The sequence below is a fragment of the Triticum urartu genome, chromosome 6A (genome assembly GCF_056163025.1).
Source record: "Triticum urartu cultivar PI428250 chromosome 6A, HENAU_Tu73, whole genome shotgun sequence".
NCBI lineage: Eukaryota > Viridiplantae > Streptophyta > Magnoliopsida > Poales > Poaceae > Triticum > Triticum urartu.
Window position 1 is genome coordinate 213,809,938 of NC_141878.1, and position 15,798 is coordinate 213,825,735.

The following is a 15,798-nucleotide window of genomic DNA, read 5'->3' on the forward strand; positions in this document are numbered from 1 at the left end:
GGCCGGCCTTTATAAGCCGGGGCACCCGACCCCCACAGCCCATCGAGCCGCCGCCGCCGCCCAAACCCTAGCCCTGCCGCCGCCGCCACCCGCGCCACCGCCGCCGCGCTGCGCCGCCGCCGACCGCCGGAGCCCCGCCGCCGCCGCCGGAATCTCGCCGGAGTTGCCGGTAGATTTTTTTTAGACACCGGTTTTTTTAGAAAACCGTTTGGTTTTTCCGACGGTTTTGTTGTTTTTTTAGTTTCGGTTTTTTTAAATAGATCGGTTTTTCTGGTTTATTTAATTAGCGAGCGTTCGTCCGTTCGTTCGTTCTAGCGCGTTCATAGTTTTTCTTTTTCTCGGATTAAATCCGTGATTTTCTGATCACGATTCCTGATCCGATTTTCGTTTTAGTATAACTTTTCGCTCGTTTATCGGAATCAAGCGATTCAAGCGCCTGGAGTTTTGTCTCGAAACCCTCTATCCGTTTAACCAACTTAAACAAGCTTTTTCCACTATAAAAATTGTCCTAGGTCCAGAATAGTAAACAAAGCCTGTTTCTTTTGCCGTTTGACTTTCGTTGCTTCGTTTGATTTGATTCTTTTTGCAAACCGGAGTTCTTAAGTTGAACTTTCTGGTTAAGTCTCTTATTTGAGTTTTGCCTATGCATTAGTTGAGTACTTATTGTATACTTGTTTGTTTGTCTGCGATAGAATACCCGGAGTGCGCCGCCTGTTACTTCGAATCTCTAGGTTTCGCGGATCATCAGCAAGGAAATTAACACTTTGATCATACCTCTTACTACCCAGTTTTATTGCATTAGATCAATCCTCAAACATTGCATGATTAGGATCTAATTAAATTGTGGGATGGGAAGTAGTTGAGGTAGTACCTATTACCTGTTTATTATTAAACCTTTGGGAGTTACTTCTACGTTTGCCTATTGTGCCATGCTATGCTAGTAGACGTGGATTGGGTGAGTGATATCCATGACAGATGTGAGTTTGTTAATTAATGGTTTATCTATGGTGGCAACTTAAACACACATCTGGGTGGATTGAGGTACCTGGGTATTCCAGGATTGCCTGTTTTTTTATGGACCGCCACCCAGGCCCAAAGGGATCATGAGATGTTTCATACTAGAAACTTCCATGTGCAGCCACAAGCTATTATGGGCTCTAGCATAGTTGATTAAGTCGTGCGAACTCTTACAGGGTAGACTAGCAGATGTAGGGGAAAGTAGGTGTAACGGTCTATCCATCGTAAGGTGCTAGCGCTTCTGAAAGACTGTGTCTCCATCATCCGTCTTCTCAAACACCATGTAGTGCGAGAAACCAAACGGAGGCGATCGAGTCTTGTGAGGAAAAGTGCGCAAACCTCTGCAGAGTGTATAAACTAATCATGGTTAGCCGTGTCCCCGGTTATGGACATCTTGAGTATCTAGTACTTGGATTATCATGTGAATCTCAACATGTTACTCTCTAATTTAATTTTGTTGGGTTTTGTTTAATGATGATGCTTAATTGGGATTGAGGATGCTGTCAACCATTCTCAATGTTTAACAACTACCATGATAGTTAAATAAAATTTATTCCTTTGCAGTAGGGAAAAATTGGCTTTACGCAAAACTGTAACCATAGAGCTTTCCACCAGCCAAATATGCATATAGTATAGCTATTTCATTCCATTACTCTCTATGTGTTACCTTGCCAGCATATTCCATTTGTTGACCCGTTTCGGGCTGCAACGTTAATGTTGCAGACTTTTCAGACGACGATTAGGGAGTTTTTAGGTCGTGGTTCTATACTCAGTGATGTCGTTGGAGTTGATGGACTGACTTATCTTCCAAGCCATCCGCTGTTATCGTTATTAGATGGCCTTAAGCCATATTTATTGTAATAAGTTCTCTATTGAGACACTCGATGTAATAAGTGTGTGATTGCTACTCTGTTATAAATCCTTCAAGTACTGTGTGGTGTCAGCATTACTGATCCAGGGATGACACCTGAGCATAGAGATCAGACCGTTTGAGGTCTGGTCGGTACAGAGATGGTATCAGAGCACACGTTGACTGTAGGACATGACCACTAAGCTAAGGACCTAGATCACTATTCACTCTCTTCTCTTCTGACCTCTCAACTTTTCTACTCTTTAGGATGGCGGATGCAAGGAACAAGTTCATGCAACCGGATGAAGATACACCCTTTGGACGCCACTTGAAGAAAGTCACTAGATACCTAAACATAGGAGTACCAAGCTTCACCGGAACCTACAACGCCACTTTACCTAAAGAAGAGCGCTGGATGATTCAAGTTCAAGTTCCAGGAAGGACGTTCATGCCAGTCACTGAGCCAATAGAGTTTTCTTTTGATGCACCAACTTGGAGTCTAGGAAAGAGCATGGTAGCTCACATCGCCATGGGACGCATTGGAGAAGTCTACCACAATGATCTCAAGGATACTATCTACCAGATTTGTGGGCGCCGAGATGAGCACTGGGAGATGATCAGCACCAGAAGGGATAGATCAATTGTAGCTTTTATCCAGGAGTTAAACCAGCATATTCGACGACACGAGAACCAGATGTGCGCCGACATGATAGACCTGAAGAAGGCTAGGACAAGAATCAAAGAACTGGAGGAAGAACTCAAGGCTACACAAGAAGATTATGAGGAAGAAATTGAAGTATTGGTGGAGAAGAATGACGATCTGATCAAGAAGATCGGGATATTTATGGGAGGCCCTACACCAGTAGATGAAGACGAAGAACCCAAGGAGATTCGCCCAGAGGACTACATCATCATCGATGACACCGACTCGGACCCAGATGATAGCGATGATGACTATGTTGATGAAGCCGGAGTAGATATCATGGAGTCTGCAACTGAAGAATATTTCTAGTAGACCACCTCATAAGTAGTAGTAGTCCACCATGTAAATACAGTAGTCCGAGCACTTTTACAATAGTTAGATCGATTGTATGCCCTTGTTTGATTGAATGAAGTGAATTGTTTGCTTTTGCCTCATGTGCATATGGGTAGTGTTTTCTCTTTAGACCCCCTCTATTCTTAAACCTCATCTTTTCTAAACCCTCAGATGCCTCTGAGACGTGACCCCGGATTTACCTTTCCACCGGAGCTCACCTAGTTGATCCAGCAGCAGAACACATTGATGCAGTTGCTAGTCCAGAATCAGAATCAGAGGAACAACAACAACAACCCACCACCACCACCACCACCTGTTGATCACCTAGCCCGTTTTCTTAGGCTGAATCCCCCGGTGTTTTCCAGTAGCACCGAGCCGATAGTAGCAGATGATTGGCTACGCAAGACAGCTAGAGAGTTGACCACAACAGGATGCACAGATGCGGAGAAGGTGAAGTTTGCCGCACATCAACTAGAAGGACCCGCAGCATCATGGTGGGAGAATTTCACAGCCACCTTCCCTGTCGACACTGTCACGTGGGACCAGTTTCAGCAGGCTTTTCGTACTGCCCATGTTTCAGCAGGAGCTATGGCCATGAAGAAGCGTGAGTTTCGCAACTTGTGCCAATGAGGACGGACAGTTGGCCAGTATGTGGAGGACTTTAGTAAATTAGAACGTTATTCCCCAGATGACGTTGCTACGGATGCAGCAAATAGGAGAAGTTTCTGGAAGGACTAAATGATGAGTTGAGCATGTAGTTGATGATAGCAACCTTCAACAACTACCAGGAGTTGGTAGACCGTGCTCCTATGATTGAAGGCAAGCAGCAGCAAATTGGGAACCGCAAGAGGAAGTATGGACAAGGGAAGTACAATTCTGGAGCTCAGCAGAAGCCACGTTTTACCCCTAGATCGGGAGGACATTTTCAGCATACCCATGGAGGAGGTAGCTCGCACAATCACAACGGCACCAAGAATGGTAATGGTAATGGAGGAAGCAACGGCCAGAACCGTACCAACCCATCAACCCCAGCCAAGAAAGACCTGAGCCAAGTCACTTGTTTTAAGTGCCAGAAGACCGGACATTATGCCAATGAATGTCCTGAAGGCCAGAATGGCAATGGAAGCTTTGGGAAGAAGCCGAACCCTTTCAACAGGGGACAGGTGAACCACGTTAACGTGGAGGAGGTTGAAGAGCAGTCGGATGTCATAATCAGTAAGTTTTTGGTTAAGTCATTTACTGCACTCGTTCTTTTTGATACTGGTGCATCGCATTCATACATATCAAGGGGATTTGTGGATAAGTATAACCTTCCCACTAAGGTTCATAGAACACCTATGCTAGTAAGCTCACTAGGAGCGGAGTATATGGCCAGTCAAGGATGTTTTCAAGTGCCATTGAGTATAGGTAGGCATGTGTTTGTTGGAAATATGCCCTAGAGGCAATAATAAATTGGTTATTATTATATTTCCTTGTTCATGATAATCGTTTATTATCTATGCTATAATTGTATTGATAGGAAACTCAGATACATGTGTGGATACATAGACAACACCATGTCCCTAGTGAGCCTCTAGTTGACTAGCTCGTTGATCAATAGATGGTTACGGTTTCCTGACCATGGACATTGGATGTCGTTGATAACGGGATCACATCATTAGGAGAATGATGTGATGGACAAGACCCAATCCTAAGCCTAGCACAAAGATCGTGTAGTTCGTATGCTAAAGCTTTTCTAATGTCAAGTATCATTTCCTTAGACCATGAGATTGTGCAACTCACGGATACCGTAGGAGTGCTTTGGGTGTGCCAAACGTCACAACGTAATTGGGTGGCTATAAAGGTACATTACAGGTAACTCCGAAAGTGTCTGTTGGGTTGGCACGAATCAAGACTGGGATTTGTCACTCCGTGTAAACGGAGAGGTATCTCTGGGCCCACTCGGTAAGACATCATCATATGCGCAATGTGACCAAGGAGTTGATCACGGGATGATGTGTTACGTAATGAGTAAAGAGACTTGCCGGTAACGAGATTGAACAAGGTATAGGGATACCGACGATCGAATCTCGGGCAAGTACAATACCGCTAGACAAAGGGAATTGTATACGGGATTGATTGAGTCCTTGACATTGTGGTTCGTCCGATGACATCATCATGGAACATGTGGGAGCCAACATGGGTATCCAGATCCCGCTGTTGGTTATTGACCGGAGAACGTCTCGATCATGTCTGCATGTCTCCCGAACCCGTAGGGTCTACACACTTAAGGTTCGATGACGCTAGGGTTATAAAGGAAGCTTGTTTGTGGCTACCGAATGTTGTTCGGAGTCCCGGATGAGATCCCGGACGTCACGAGGAGTTCCGGAATGGTCCGAAGGTAAATATTTATATATAGGAAGTCCTATTTCGGCCATCGGGGCAAGTTTCGGGGTCATCAGTATTGTACCGGGACCACCGGAAGGGTCTCGGGGGCCCACCGGGTGGGGCCACCTATCCCGGAGGGTCCCATGGGCTGAAGTGAGAAGGGATCCAGCCCAAAGTGGGCTGGGGCGCCACTTCCCCTAGGGCCCATGCGCCTAGGGTGAAAGGGGAACCCTAAGGAAGAGTCCCAAGGAGGGAAGGCACCTCCTAGGTGCCTTGGGGGGAGGGAAACCTCCCCTGGCCGCCGCCCCCTAGGAGATTGGATCTCCTAGGGCTGGCGCACCCCCCCCCTTGGGCTCCCTATATATATTGAGGGTAGGAGGGCCTCTAGAGAAACCCCTTATGCCTTTGGTGCAGCCCTCCCTCTCTCCCAAGTCCTTCTCCTCTCCCGTGGTGCTTGGCGAAGCCCTGCAGGATTGCCACGCTCATCCATCACCACCACGCTGTTGTGCTGCTGCTGGATGGAGTCTTCCTCAACCTCTCCCTCTCTCCTTGCTGGATCAAGGCGTTGGAGACGTCACCGGGCTGTACGTGTGTTGAACGCGGAGGTGCCGTCCGTTCGGCACTAGGATCATCGGTGATCTGAATCACGACGAGTACGACTCCATCAACCCCGTTCACTTGAACGCTTCCACTTAGCGATCTACAAGGGTATGTAGATGCACTCTCCTTCCCCTCGTTGCTGGTCTCTCCATAGATAGGTCTTGGTGACACGTAGGAAAAAATTTGATTTTCTGCTACGTTCCCCAACAGTGGCATCATGAGCTAGGTCTATGCGTAGTTTCTTTGCACGAGTAGAACACAAAGTAGTTGTGGGCGTTGATTTTGTTCAATATGCTTGCCGTTACTAGTCTTATCTTGATTCGGCGGCATCGTGGGATGAAGCGGCCCGGACTGACCTTACACGTACTCTTACGTGAGACTGGTTCCACCGACTGACATGCACTAGATGCATAAGGTGGCTAGCGGGTGTCTGTCTCTCCTACTTTAGTCGGATCGGATTCGATGAAAAGGGTCCTTATGAAGGGTAAATAGCAATTGGCATATCACGTTGTGGTCTTTGCGTAGGTAAGAAACGTTCTTGCTAGAAACCCATAGCAGCCACGTAAAACATGCAACAATTAGAGGACGTCTAACTTGTTTTTGCAGGGTATGCTATGTGATGTGATATGGCCAAAAGGATGTGATGAATGATATATGTGATGTATGAGATTGATCATGTTCTTGTCAAGGGAATCACGACTTGCATGTCGATGACAAGACAACTTCAAGAAGACACGATGATGGAGATCATGATGATGGAGATCATGGTGTCATACCGGTGAAGATGATGATCATGGAGCCCCGAAGATGGAGATCAAAAGGAGCAATATGATATTGGCCATATCATGTCACTATTTGATTGTATGTGATGTTTATCATGTTTATACATCTTATTTGCTTAGAACGACGGTAGTAAATAAGATGATCCCTCATTAAAATTTCAAGAAGTGTTCTCCCCTAACTGTGCACCGTTGCTACAGTTCGTCGTTTCGAAGCACCACGTGTTAATCGGGTGTGATAGATCCTTACGTTCACATACAACGGGTGTAAGACAGTTTTACACATGCAAAAACACTTAGGGTTAACTTGACGAGCCTAGCATGTACAGACATGGCCTCGGAACACAGAAGACCGAAAGGTCGAGCATGAGTCGTATAGAAGATATGATCAACATGAAGATGTTCACCGACGTTGACTAGTCCGTCTCACGCACAGATCGAACACGGCCTAGTTGACTCGGATCATGTAATCACTTAGATGACTAGAGGGATGTCTATCTAAGTGGGAGTTCATAAGATGAACTTAATTATCCTGAACATAGTCAAAAAGGATTTTGCAAATTATGTCGTAGCTCGCGTTTCAGTTCTACTGTTTAGATATGTTCCTAGAGAAAAATTAGTTGAAAGTTGATAGTAGCAATTATGCGGACTAGGTCCGTAAACTGAGGATTGTCCTCTTGCTTCTTAGAAGGCTTATGTCCTTAATGCACCGCTCAGTGTGCTAAACCTCGAACGTTGTCTGTGGATGTTGCGAACATCTGACATACACGTTTTGATAACTACATGATAGTTCAGTTAAACGGTTTAGAGTTGAGGCACCAAAGACGTTTTTTGAAACGTCACGAAACATATGAGATGTTTTGAGGGCTGAAATTGGGATTTCAGGCTCGTGCCCACGTCAAAAGGTATAAGACCTCCGACGATTTTCTTAGCCTGCAAACTAAGGAGAAAAGCTCAATTGTTGAGCTTGTGCTCAGATTGTCTGAGTACAACAAAAACTTGAATCGAGTGGGAGTTGATCTTCCAGATGAAATAGTGATGGTTCTCCGAAGTCATTACCACCAAGCTGCTAGAGCTTCGTGATGAACTATAATATATCGGGGACATATATGATGATCCTTGAGATATTCGCGATGTTTGACACCACGAAAGTAGAAATCAAGAAGGAGCATCAATTGTTGATGGTCAGTGAAACCACTAGTTTCAAGAAGGGCAAGGGCAAGAAGGGATACTTCATGAAACGGCAATTCAGCTGCTGCTCCAGTGAAGAAACCCAAGGTCGAACCCAAGCCCGAGACTAAGTGCTTCTGTAATAAAGGGAACAGCCACTGGAGCAGAATTACCCTAGATACTTGGTAGATTAGAAGGCTGGCAAGGTCGATAGAAGTATATTGGATATACGTTGTGTTGATGTGTACTTTACTAGTACTCCTAGTAGCACCAGGGTATTAGATACCGGTTCGGTTTCTAAGTGTTAGTAACTCGAAATAAAAGCTACGGAACAAACGGAGACTAGCTAAAGGTGAGCTGACGATATGTGTTGGAAGTGTTTCCAATGTTGATATGATCAAGCATCGCACGCTCCCTCTACCATCGAGATTGGTGTTTGCGTTGAGCATAGACATGATTGGATTATGTCTATCGCAATACGGTTATTCATTTAAGGAGAATAATGGTTACTCTGTTTATTTGAATAATACCTTCAATGGTCTTACGCCTAAAATGAATGGTTTATTGAATCTCGATCGTAGTGATACACATGTTCATGCCAAAAGATAGTACCACCTACTTGTGGCACTGCCACGTAAGTCATATCGGGATAAAACGCATGAAGAAGATCCATGTTAATGGATCTTTGGGCTCACTCATTTTTGAAAAGTTTGAGACATGTGAACCATGTCTATTGGTGTGTATGCATGAAGAAACTCCATGCAAATGGACCGTTTGGACTCACTTGATTTTGAATCACTTGAGGCATGCAAATCATACCACATGGGCAAGATGACTGAAAGCCTCGGTTTCAGTAAAATGGAACTAGAAAGCAAATTGTTGGAAGTAATACATTTTGATGTGTGCAGTCCAATGAGTGCTGAGGCATGTAGTGGATATCGTTATGTTCTTTCTTCACAGATGATTTGAGTAGATGTTGAGTACATTTACTTGATGAATCACGAGTCTGAATTATTGAAAGGTTCAAGTAATTTCAGTGTGAAGTTGAAAGATCGTCGTGACAAGAGGATAAAAGATCTATGATATGATCATAGAGATGAATATCTGAATTACGAGTTTGGCACAAAATTAAGACATTGTGGAAATCGTTTCACAACTAATACAGCCTGGAACACCATAGTGTGATGGTGTGTCCGAACATCATAACTGCACCCTATTGGATATGATGCATACCATGATGTCTCTTATCGAATTACCACGATAGTTTATGGGTTAGGCATTAGAGACAACCACATTCACTTTAAATAGGGCACCATGTAATTCCGATGAGATGACACCATATGAACTATGGTTTAGAGAAACCTAAGCTGTCATTTCTTAAAAGTTTGGGGCTGCGACGCTTATGTGGAAAAGTTTCAGGCCAATAAGCTCGAACCCAAAGCGGATAAATGCATCTTCATAGGACAACCCAAAAATAGTTGGGTATACCTCCTGTCTCAGATTCGAAAGCAATAAGGGATTGTTTCTAGAATCAGGTCCTTTCTCGAGGAAAAGTTTCTCTCGAAAGAATTGAGTGGGAGGATGGTGGAGACTCGATGAGGTTATTGAACCGTCTCTTCAACTAGTGTATGGCAGGGCACAAGAAGTTGTTCCTGTGGCACCTACACCAATTGAAGTGGAAGCTTATGATAGTGATCATGAAACTTCAGATCAAGTCACTAACAAACCTCGTGGGATGACAAGGGTGCGTACTACTTCAGAGTGGTACGTAATCCTGTCTTGGAAGTCATGTTGCTAGACAACAATGAACCTACGAGCTATGGAGAAGCGATGGTGGGCCCGGATTTCGATAAATGGCTCGAGGCCATAAAATCCGAGAGAGGATCCATGTATGAAAACAAAGTGTAGACTTTGGCAGAATGGCTCGATGGTCGTAAGGCTGTTGAGTACAGATGGATTTTAAAAGGAAGACGGACAATGATGGTAAATGTCACCATTAAGAAAGCTCGACTTGTCGTTAAGATGTTTTCTGACAAGTTCAAGGAGTTGACTACGGTGAGATTTTCTCACTCGTAGCGATGCTAAGAGTCTGTTGGAATTATATTAGCAGTCACTGCATTATTTATGAAATCTTGCAGATAGGATGTCAAAACATTGTTTCCTCGACGATTTTCTTGAGGAAAGGTTGTATGTGATACAACTGAAAGGTTTTGTCAATCATGAAAAGATGCTAATAAGGATGCAAAGCTCTAGCAATCCTTCTGAGGACTGGAGTGAGCATCTCGGAGTTGGAATGTACACTTTGATGAGATGATCAAAGATTTTGGGTTTATACAAAGTTTATGAGAAACTTGTATTTCCAAAAAGGTGAGTGGGAGCAGTATAGAATTTCTGATGAGTATATGTTGTTGACATATTGTTGATCAGAAATGACATAGAATTTCTGGAAAGCATATAGGGTTATTTGGAAAGTGTTTTTCAATGGAAAGCCTGGATTAAGCTACTTGAACATTGAGCATCAAGATCTATAAGGATAGATCAAAACGCTTAATAGTACTTTCAAAATGAGCACATACCATGACATGATCTTGAAGGTGTTCAAGATGGATCAGTCAAAGAAGGAATTCTTGCCTGAGTTGTAAGGTATGAAGTTAAGACTTAAAGCTCGACCACGGCAGAATAGAGAGATAGGACGAAGGTCGTCCCCTATGCTTAAGACGTAGGCTCTACAGTATGCTATGCTGTGTACCGCACCTGAAGTGTGCCTTGCCATGAGTCAGTCAAGGGGTACAAGAGTGATCCAAGAATGGATCACGGGACAGCGGTCAAAGTTATCCTTAGTAACTAGTGGACTAAGGAATTTTCTCGATTATGGAGGTGGTAAAAGAGTTCGTCGTAAAGAGTTACGTCGATGCAAGCTTAACACCTATCCGGATAGCTCTGAGTAGAGATACCGGATACATATAATGGAGCAACAATTTAGAATAGCTCCAAGTAGAACAGTTATTTGGATTAGCTCCAAATAGAACGTGGTAGCTACATCTAGGAGATGACATAGAGATTTGTAAAGCACACACGGATCTGAAAGGTTCAGACCCGTTGACTAAAACCTCTCTCACAAGCAACATGATCAAACCCAGAACTCATTGAGTGTTAATCACCTAGTGATGTGAACTAGATTATTGACTCTAGTAAACTCTTTGGATGTTGGTCACATGGCGATGCGACCTGTGAGTGTTAATCACATGGCGATGTGAACTAGATTATTGACTCTAGTGCAAGTGGGAGACTGTTGGAAATATGCCCTAGAGGCAATAATAAATTGGTTATTATTATATTTCCTTGTTCATGATAATCGTTTATTATCTATGCTATAATTGTATTGATAGGAAACTCAGATACATGTGTGGATACATAGACAACACCATGTCCCTAGTGAGCCTCTAGTTGACTAGCTCGTTGATCAATAGATGGTTACGGTTTCCTGACCATGGACATTGGATGTCGTTGATAACGGGATCACATCATTAGGAGAATGATGTGATGGACAAGACCCAATCCTAATCCTAGCACAAAGATCGTGTAGTTCGTATGCTAAAGCTTTTCTAATGTCAAGTATCATTTCCTTAGACCATGAGATTGTGCAACTCCCGGATACCGTAGGAGTGCTTTGGGTGTGCCAAACGTCACAACGTAACTAGGTGGCTATAAAGGTACATTACAGGTAACTCCGAAAGTGTCTGTTGGGTTGGCACGAATCGAGACTGGGATTTGTCACTCCGTGTAAACGGAGAGGTATCTCTGGGCCCACTCGGTAGGACATCATCATATGCGCAATGTGACCAAGGAGTTGATCACGGGATGATGTGTTACGGAACGAGTAAAGAGACTTGCCGGTAACGAGATTGAACAAGGTATAGGGATACCGATGATCGAATCTCGGGCAAGTACAATACCGCTAGACAAAGGGAATTGTATACGGGATTGATTGAGTCCTTGACATTGTGGTTCGTCCGATGACATCATCATGGAACATGTGGGAGCCAACATGGGTATCCAGATCCCGCTGTTGGTTATTGACCGGAGAACGTCTCGGTCATGTCTGCATGTCTCCCGAACCCGTAGGGTCTACACACTTAAGGTTCGATGACGCTAGGGTTATAAAGGAAGCTTGTTTGTGGCTACCGAATGTTGTTCGGAGTCCCGGATGAGATCCCGGACGTCACGAGGAGTTCTGGAATGGTCCGAAGGTAAAGATTTATATATAGGAAGTCCTATTTCGGCCATCGGGGCAAGTTTCGGGGTCATCGGTATTGTACCGGGACCACCGGAAGGGTCCCGGGGGCCCACCGGGTGGGGCCACCTATCTCGGAGGGTCCCATGGGCTGAAGTGAGAAGAGATCCAGCCCAAAGTGGGCTGGGGCGCCACTTCCCCTAGGGCCCATGTGCCTAGGGTGAAAGGGGAACCCTAAGGAAGAGTCCCAAGGAGGGAAGGCACCTCCTAGGTGCCTTGGGGGGGAGGGAAACCTCCCCTGGCCGCCGCCCCCTAGGAGATTGGATCTCCTAGGGCTGGCGCACCCCCCCCCTTGGGCTCCCTATATATATTGAGGGTAGGAGGGCCTCTAGAGAAACCCCTTATGCCTTTGGTGCAGCCCTCCCTCTCTCCCAAGTTCTTCTCCTCTCCCGTGGTGCTTGGCGAAGCCCTGCAGGATTGCCACGCTCATCCATCACCACCACGCCGTTGTGCTGCTGCTGGATGGATTCTTCCTCAACCTCTCCCTCTCTCCTTGCTGGATCAAGGCGTTGGAGACGTCACCGGGCTGTACGTGTGTTGAACGCGGAGGTGCCGTCCGTTCGGCACTAGGATCATCGGTGATCTGAATCACGACGAGTACGACTCCATCAACCCCGTTCACTTGAACGCTTCCACTTAGCGATCTACAAGGGTATGTAGATGCACTCTCCTTCCCCTCGTTGCTGGTCTCTCCATAGATAGGTCTTGGTGACACATAGGAAAAATTTTGATTTTCTGCTACGTTCCCCAACAGTGGCATCATGAGCTAGGTCTATGCGTAGTTTCTTTGCACGAGTAGAACACAAAGTAGTTGTGGGCGTTGATTTTGTTCAATATGCTTGCCGTTACTAGTCTTATCTTGATTCGGCGGCATCGTGGGATGAAGCGGCCCGGACCGACCTTACACGTACTCTTACGTGAGACTGGTTCCACCGACTGACATGCACTAGATGCATAAGGTGGCTAGCGGGTGTCTGTCTCTCCTACTTTAGTCGGATCGGATTCGATGAAAAGGGTCCTTATGAAGGGTAAATAGCAATTGGCATATCACGTTGTGGTCTTTGCGTAGGTAAGAAACATTCTTGCTAGAAACCCATAGCAGCCACGTAAAACATGCAACAATTAGAGGACGTCTAACTTGTTTTTGCAGGGTATGCTATGTGATGTGATATGGTCAAAAGGATGTGATGAATGATATATGTGATGTATGAGATTGATCATGTTCTTGTCAAGGGAATCACGACTTGCATGTCGATGACAAGACAACTTCAAGAAGACACGATGATGGAGATCATGATGATGGAGATCATGGTGTCATACCGGTGACGATGATGATCATGGAGCCCCGAAGATGGAGATCAAAAGGAGCAATATGATATTGGCCATATCATGTCACTATTTGATTGCATGTGATGTTTATCATGTTTATACATCTTATTTGCTTAGAACGACGGTAGTAAATAAGATGATCCCTCATTAAAATTTCAAGAAGTGTTCTCCCCTAACTGTGCACCGTTGCTACAGTTCGTCGTTTCGAAGCACCACGTGTTAATCGGGTGTGATAGATCCTTACGTTCACATACAACGGGTGTAAGACAGTTTTACACATGCGAAAACACTTAGGGTTAACTTGACGAGCCTAGCATGTACAGACATGGCCTCGGAACACAGAAGACCGAAAGGTCGAGCATGAGTCGTATAGAAGATATGATCAACATGAAGATGTTCACCGACGTTGACTAGTCCGTCTCACGCACAGATCGGACACGGCCTAGTTGACTCGGATCGTGTAATCACTTAGATGACTAGAGGGATGTCTATCTAAGTGGGAGTTCATAAGATGAACTTAATTATCCTGAACATAGTCAAAAAGGATTTTGCAAATTATGTCGTAGCTCGCGTTTCAGTTCTACTGTTTAGATATGTTCCTAGAGAAAAATTAGTTGAAAGTTGATAGTAGCAATTATGCGGACTAGGTCCGTAAACTGAGGATTGTCCTCATTGCTTCTTAGAAGGCTTATGTCCTTAATGCACCGCTCAGTGTGCTAAACCTCGAACGTTGTCTGTGGATGTTGCGAACATCTGACATACACGTTTTGATAACTACATGATAGTTCAGTTAAACGGTTTAGAGTTGAGGCACCAAAGACGTTTTTTGAAACGTCACGAAACATATGAGATGTTTTGAGGGCTGAAATTGGGATTTCAGGCTCGTGCCCACGTCAAAAGGTATAAGACCTCCGACGATTTTCTTAGCCTGCAAACTAAGGAGAAAAGCTCAATTGTTGAGCTTGTGCTCAGATTGTCTGAGTACAACAAAAACTTGAATCGAGTGGGAGTTGATCTTCCAGATGAAATAGTGATGGTTCTCCGAAGTCATTACCACCAAGCTGCTAGAGCTTCGTGATGAACTATAATATATCGGGGACATATATGATGATCCTTGAGATATTCGCGATGTTTGACACCACGAAAGTAGAAATCAAGAAGGAGCATCAATTGTTGATGGTCAGTGAAACCACTAGTTTCAAGAAGGGCAAGGGCAAGAAGGGATACTTCATGAAACGGCAATTCAGCTGCTACTCCAGTGAAGAAACCCAAGGTCGAACCCAAGCCCGAGACTAAGTGCTTCTGTAATAAAGGGAACAGCCACTGGAGCAGAATTACCCTAGATACTTGGTAGATTAGAAGGCTGGCAAGGTCGATAGAAGTATATTGGATATACGTTGTGTTGATGTGTACTTTACTAGTACTCCTAGTAGCACCAGGGTATTAGATACCGGTTCGGTTTCTAAGTGTTAGTAACTCGAAATAAAAGCTACGGAACAAACGGAGACTAGCTAAAGGTGAGCTGACGATATGTGTTGGAAGTGTTTCCAATGTTGATATGATCAAGCATCGCACGCTCCCTCTACCATCGAGATTGGTGTTTGCGTTGAGCATAGACATGATTGGATTATGTCTATCGCAATACGGTTATTCATTTAAGGAGAATAATGGTTACTCTGTTTATTTGAATAATACCTTCAATGGTCTTACGCCTAAAATGAATGGTTTATTGAATCTCGATCGTAGTGATACACATGTTCATGCCAAAAGATAGTACCACCTACTTGTGGCACTGCCACGTAAGTCATATCGGGATAAAACGCATGAAGAAGATCCATGTTAATGGATCTTTGGGCTCACTCATTTTTGAAAAGTTTGAGACATGTGAACCATGTCTATTGGTGTGTATGCATGAAGAAACTCCATGCAAATGGACCGTTTGGACTCACTTGATTTTGAATCACTTGAGGCATGCAAATCATACCACATGGGCAAGATGACTGAAAGCCTCGGTTTCAGTAAAATGGAACTAGAAAGCAAATTGTTGGAAGTAATACATTTTGATGTGTGCAGTCCAATGAGTGCTGAGGCATGTAGTGGATATCGTTATGTTCTTTCTTCACAGATGATTTGAGTAGATGTTGAGTACATTTACTTGATGAATCACGAGTCTGAATTATTGAAAGGTTCAAGTAATTTCAGTGTGAAGTTGAAAGATCGTCGTGACAAGAGGATAAAAGATCTATGATATGATCATAGAGATGAATATCTGAATTACGAGTTTGGCACAAAATTAAGACATTGTGGAAATCGTTTCACAACTAATACAGCCTGGAACACCATAGTGTGATGGTGT